The sequence below is a fragment of the Malus domestica genome, chromosome 06 (assembly GCF_042453785.1).
Source record: "Malus domestica chromosome 06, GDT2T_hap1".
Lineage (NCBI taxonomy): Eukaryota > Viridiplantae > Streptophyta > Magnoliopsida > Rosales > Rosaceae > Malus > Malus domestica.
The window spans coordinates 6,213,637-6,219,636 of NC_091666.1; positions in this window are offsets into that span (position 1 = coordinate 6,213,637).

Below are 6,000 nucleotides of genomic sequence, written 5' to 3' on the forward strand. Positions count from 1 at the left end.
TTCGAAATTCAAATTTTTTTTACTGTTGGAAATCCAACGACCCATAACGAGCCACGTGGCCACTCACGGGTGCAAATTGGTGCGCTACAACGGCAGGCCCCACCGCCTTTTTTTTGTCAGGGACACGCCCCCACTGGTGGGTGTTTCACACGCACCTAACGCAAAAAAAATTTCAATGGCCCTTGACATCAGGCTGAATGCAAACCTGACGTCAGATGGCCCATCCCATAGCTCAACACATTTTGGGCTGGCCTGGAGACTGGCTTAGGTTGGGTGCCAGCCTATTCGCCTGGGCTGGAGCAAAAAAATGGGAGGCTGGCCTATTTGTGTGCTGTGAACCGGCCTACCCACATGGGGTGGACTAGCTCTTATTTTGTGAAGAGAAATTACTAACTTTAAACTTTTCTGAAAAACGGTGCCACTTATCTATAAACATATAGGATTTTCCCTTGTTAATCTTCGTGAATTGTCATAACCAACTAGGATATCCGCTTCCTAGTGGTCTTAGACGAGAATTGAGTGATACAGTTGCATTGGAGATATGTTGATGTTATTTAATTTTTTTATGAACTCGTCTATTTTCCAAAGAAAGATGGAAGAAGAAATATTTTGTTAAATTGTTTAGAACTAAGTTTTTTTTTTCCAACCCAAAAAATTGAGATGGGGCACCCTTCATCAAATTCGCCATTGAATATGTTGAAGAAGCTAAAAAGAGTGTAAAATCACCTGTTGTACGCCTAATTTACTGAACAATATAAAGGGTAGAGAGGGGTGTGGCACAGAAAGAGAAATGTATTTGTGAGGTGTGTTATGTCACCCCATTGTGCCTTTATTTATGGTAGTAGAAAGGTAAATTCCTTACCCCCAATATGATTACAACTCTAATAGGATAAATCTAATATAAGAGATATGGTAGAATCCCATAGGGATATCCTATATGTTAGGATATACACAATCACATTTCTAATCTAATAGGAGTGCAACACTCTCTTACTTTTGATACTTCCGTTTCATTTTTTTTTTCTTCTTTGAAGAATTGTTTCTTTCCTTTTCTTTCTATCAAAGGAAAATGAGTGGTTTGTGAGGTTGCGTCTCTTTTATATATCCATCAATAGTTTTCAAACCCTAGAACATGTATTGTGTGTTCTAAATTTTGTGTCTTTGTTTTGGTTAAGGATGGGCATCCATCCCTTTGTAAACTCGTAATGTCTACAAGCACTCTATGGTTAAGGATGGGCATTCATCCCTTCGTAAACTCGTAATGTCTACAAGTATTCTACATATATAGCAAGGAAGAATATCACATGGCAGCCTAATTTCGGTTGGACGTCTTGCTCGAGTTTCTTTTTTGGTAGCTCAGATCCACAACACCTATCCATGTAAGGAGAGAAATAAAGAGGACTTTTGTGGTGTTTTAGGGGGAGGAAAGGTGTGGGACGGACTGGAAGAAGGAACTTTCTCTCCAATTTAGGAACTGTAGTTGACAGAAACTCTTTGAGACTAATAAACTCAACTAAAATAATTATACAAATACTTTTATAATTCATTATAATTACAAGATTGCCACTCAATCCTACCATATTTTTTGACTAGCCAATTTTTTTGCGTCAACTAGCCGATCAATTTTTCCAGCGACCGGCTGATCAATTTTTCCAATCTGAAGGTCACTGTCCAACAATGACTTTCAAAACATACATGCAAACCATGTCTCAAAACAAAATTAAAACCTTCCATGTAATTTTTTGGATTAACTACCTAAAACCCCCCCAACCTTTTAATGTCATTCTGATTTGGTCTCAATCTTTTTAAACATTCCAAACAAGTACCAAACCTATTGAAAATGTAACCTCCATTAAGCCCCAGTTAAAAGTATATTAAATTAATTTGGGCTTACTTTGTCTCCAAAATCAATAGAAGGTCAAGGAAGCATAACCTCCACCAACTAATGGTCACTACGACCCCCATCATGCCATCACCTCCAAACCCAACACAAAACCACCAACTCCACCCTACAACTCAAGCCGCTAGCATCGAGAAGAAGGTCATGGAGGTTGCTAAAATGATATGAACTGTCATGATGCGGCCACCACCATCTTTACCACCCACAAAGAAGAACCCAAAGTTTTACGAACTGAGAATCGGCGAATAAGGAAAACACATAAACAGAAACAAGTTCCTTGAAAACCTATTTGAATTCTTAACTCTCTTCTTTGTTAGGTGATTTCCCTCCTATTGTAATTTCAATTTGGATCCATTTTCGATTCAATTCAATAGCTGTTTGATCATTGGATTCCATATTATATAATCTATGTTTCAAATTTAGATTTTGAGGCGACTAATATTAATGTTGACCATAATATACATCATTGGTGGGGTTTGAATAACATATGTTGATAAATTAACTGGAACTTAACAGTTGTGACATCTTCAATAGGTTGGCCCCTTATTTGGAATATTTAAAAAGACTGAGATCAATTTGGAATGACACTAAAAGGTTAAGGAGTTTTAAGTACTTAATCCTTTTTTTTTTTAGGAAAACTAATGAAAAGGGCTTGAAAATTTTGAGTTTTAACGATAAAGACAAAATAAAGGGTAAAGTGAATAGTAACAAGATTGATTTTTTAGTGTAAAAATATAGTTTTTCGTTAAATTAAACAGTACTGAAAGCTTTTCGTTAAAGTTCACATTCTATTCTCCATAAAGAAAAAGTGTAAACATAACCAAAGTTTAAACAATGAGAATAGTGCAGCCCCTAAAATGAAGTACATGATGATCCAATTTGGGTCTATAAACCAGATAAAAAATCAGTAGCCCAAAAGCAACCATTGGGCTGATAATGATCCATGATACTTGGGAGTTTTGCATGGCCTTTCACAGCCTTATTTTTGGAATTTACTAGCACAACTTCCCTTTTCCATTTTATTCTTTTAATATTTCCCCCTCCACTTCATCCTTTTTAGCTTTTGGTGATTTCCTTGGTGATGATTAAAATCCTAATGACCCAACCAAGCATAAGACAATAAGACAATAAGCTCCTTTTCTTTTATTTCTTGGTCACTTGTCTTCTGCAAGGGAAAATATTTTGTCGCCACTTCATCCAGCATACTAATATTTGAGATACGTTTTTACTCATTATTAATATATTATTGAAAATATATTTTGACTTAATCGTACTAGATACAGATTTACTAAAAATTTCTCTCTTTAAATAAAACTATTTTTCCATAAAAAATAAATAAAAAAAAAACATGACATCTTGAAAATTCGGCACGCGGGAACTTCCACTTCCAACCCTCTGACAATCGATCAACATCAGATCATTAAGTAAGAAGGCCTCCACTACTTAAACGGTCATTAAAATCAAAGATGTCTGTCTTTACTGTAGTTAGTGGCTGATGGAAGGCTTGTGGGGAACTAAATTAACGAAAGATTACGCTTAGGCATTTTGTTAATTAACGAAAGCTGCCTACCAAATACCAACCGCCATTCGGGACCCACCGGATTACCTTGTAAATTTACTAATATAAGAAAATTTCTGTTTACCAAATCAGACCATCACAAAATTGTCCCAAGTACATGCACATCCTCGCCGACCCCTATAAAAATCTTTCTTTATGTTTGAACTTTGATAACGTCATGATTTCAAACAAAAAAAACCTTTGTGGACCATTTCTGAGCATCTAGGGGGCGTTTGTTTGCCCTTCTTAACCTTCACTGGATTAGATTGGATTAAGTATTAATGTAGTCTTGTGTTTGGTGGCTTGCGGGACTAACATTAATGGCACTAGGTGGGACTCGCTTTCACAAACGACTTCACTAGCCGGTCTTAGCGAGAGACCTCGAAACCCACAAGACTAGCTAAGACCTTCCATCGTCCTCTCTTGCCTTTGTCCACTCTCGCTGCATCCTTTATCACCTTCGTCTGCTCAGCTGCTTTGGGTTCATCAACCTCGATTTTCGACAGCATGGGCTTCAATGAAAGCTGGAACTTGGAAGATAGAAAATTTTCGACGGCTAGGTTCATCCATCTATGTCTCTAATTTTTTACGGCATCGACCTCGACCTCGATTTTTAAGGCTGGGTTCATCCATCTCTATCTCCAATTTTCGACAGCATCGACCTCGACCTTGATTTTTTACGGCTGGGTTCATCCATCTCTGTCTCCAATTTTCAATTTCTTAAATCTAATTCGCAATTTTTCCCAAATTTTCATTAGGAAAATAGAAAATTTGGATCTGCATTTCTTGTCAAGTTTTAGAATATTCTGGTCAAGCATCAAGAGTTAACTCGAATTTGGGGATTAGATTAGGGAGAAAATTACAATCACAATTGAAGAAGCAAATTATGTAGGAAATTTGTTTGGGATTGTGGGAAGAAAATTGCAATTGGTTGTTGTTGCTTGTAATTTCCAACGACGAAGAAGAAGAAAGAGTCCCTACTTGTAATTTCCAGCGAAGAAGAAGAAGAAGAAGAAAGAGTCCTTGTTTGGACCCAATTTGAGTCGTTTGTGCTAATTTGGTGTCAGATTTGTGAATTGCATGTTGAAAATTTTCTATCCTACTTCTTAGTCTGACACTACACCAAACGTTTCACTAAGTAAATCCAGCTTAGTCTAGTCTAAGCTAGTCCAGCTTAGTCTATGAAGCTAGTCTAGTCTAAGATAGTCCAGTGCAACAAACGCACCCCTAGTGGATACCTAGAGAATCTTGCCGACATCTGTTGAAAATTTTGTCTACATATGTTGATAACTATTGTGATCCATAAAGGCTTGTTAAAGGGTGTTGGTAAAAAAGATGTTGAGTCATGTTGAAGACTGTCAAAACTTATCATTTAAGGCATATCATCGAGCACTTGGTGCGTATAATAGAATCTCATACAAAACAAGAGAAAAGAAAGATATAAGAACGATAGAAACAAAAAAGGAGGATGGAGATGTTCTATTTCAATGCTACTGACTCCCTATTTAGTTTGGCATGACTGTTTATATGAGTCAAATTTGAATACACAAATAAATATACACGAGGGTTTTGAAAATGTAAAGGTCATGAGCAACCAATGAACCGATGTTGATTCCACTAATAGGACCTCACAGTGCTGATTTCATTACACACACAAATATTTATAAACTTAAGGCTTGTTCATAAGAGAGATTTATTCTTGCAATGAAAGTTTTTTTTATCAATATTAATGAATGAATGAATTAGATTAGATGGTACTTTATCACATGGAGTCTAATATTATGTTCAACTAAAGGTATGTAGCTAATGACCGACCTATTGGTTCGAGATCCCAAACGCAATTTTGCACAAACAAATGTAGGGTCGGTGAGAGTATCGTGGTCCATCACCATGGCAAGGTGGGAAAATGCCTAACTTGGGGATTATATATTCAGACAAACTGTATGAAGAAGAAAAATTGAGTCTACAACGAATCACTGCGTTACTTTACCGTTTTGTACTTTTTTCGTAACATTTATCAGTCTACAATGTCCTTTGATAATTGTTGATGCACAAAATCAGCGAGGACTTTGGTACAACAGAAAGTGTCAGGTTTTGTGACCTTCGCTTGGTTGCTTGGTTGCTTCAGTCACTAGTGAGGATAAGTACGTAAATGAATAGAGACAGAGAAGCAAACACAGGATGTACGTGGTTCACCCAGATTGGCTACGTCCACGGAGTAGAGGAGTTCTTATTAGTAGTGAAGGGCTTACACAAGTACAAAGGATCAAGCTCTCAATTTAGTGAGTTCTTGTGAATGATTTAACACAAAATGGCATTAGGCAATATTGTGGGGGAATGACCCCTATTTATAGAAAAACTTGTAGCTTTGTCACATTGACATGTGTCATGTTGTGATTGGTTCTTGATGTCGACACGTGCTGCGCTCTGATTGGCTTCTAATCTTGACACGTGTCGAGTAGTGATTGGCCTCCTGGTCGGAGGGGAACTCTTCTGGGTCCTTGACAGTATAGCGTTGGCCGGTGCTCGGTAGTTTCGGGAT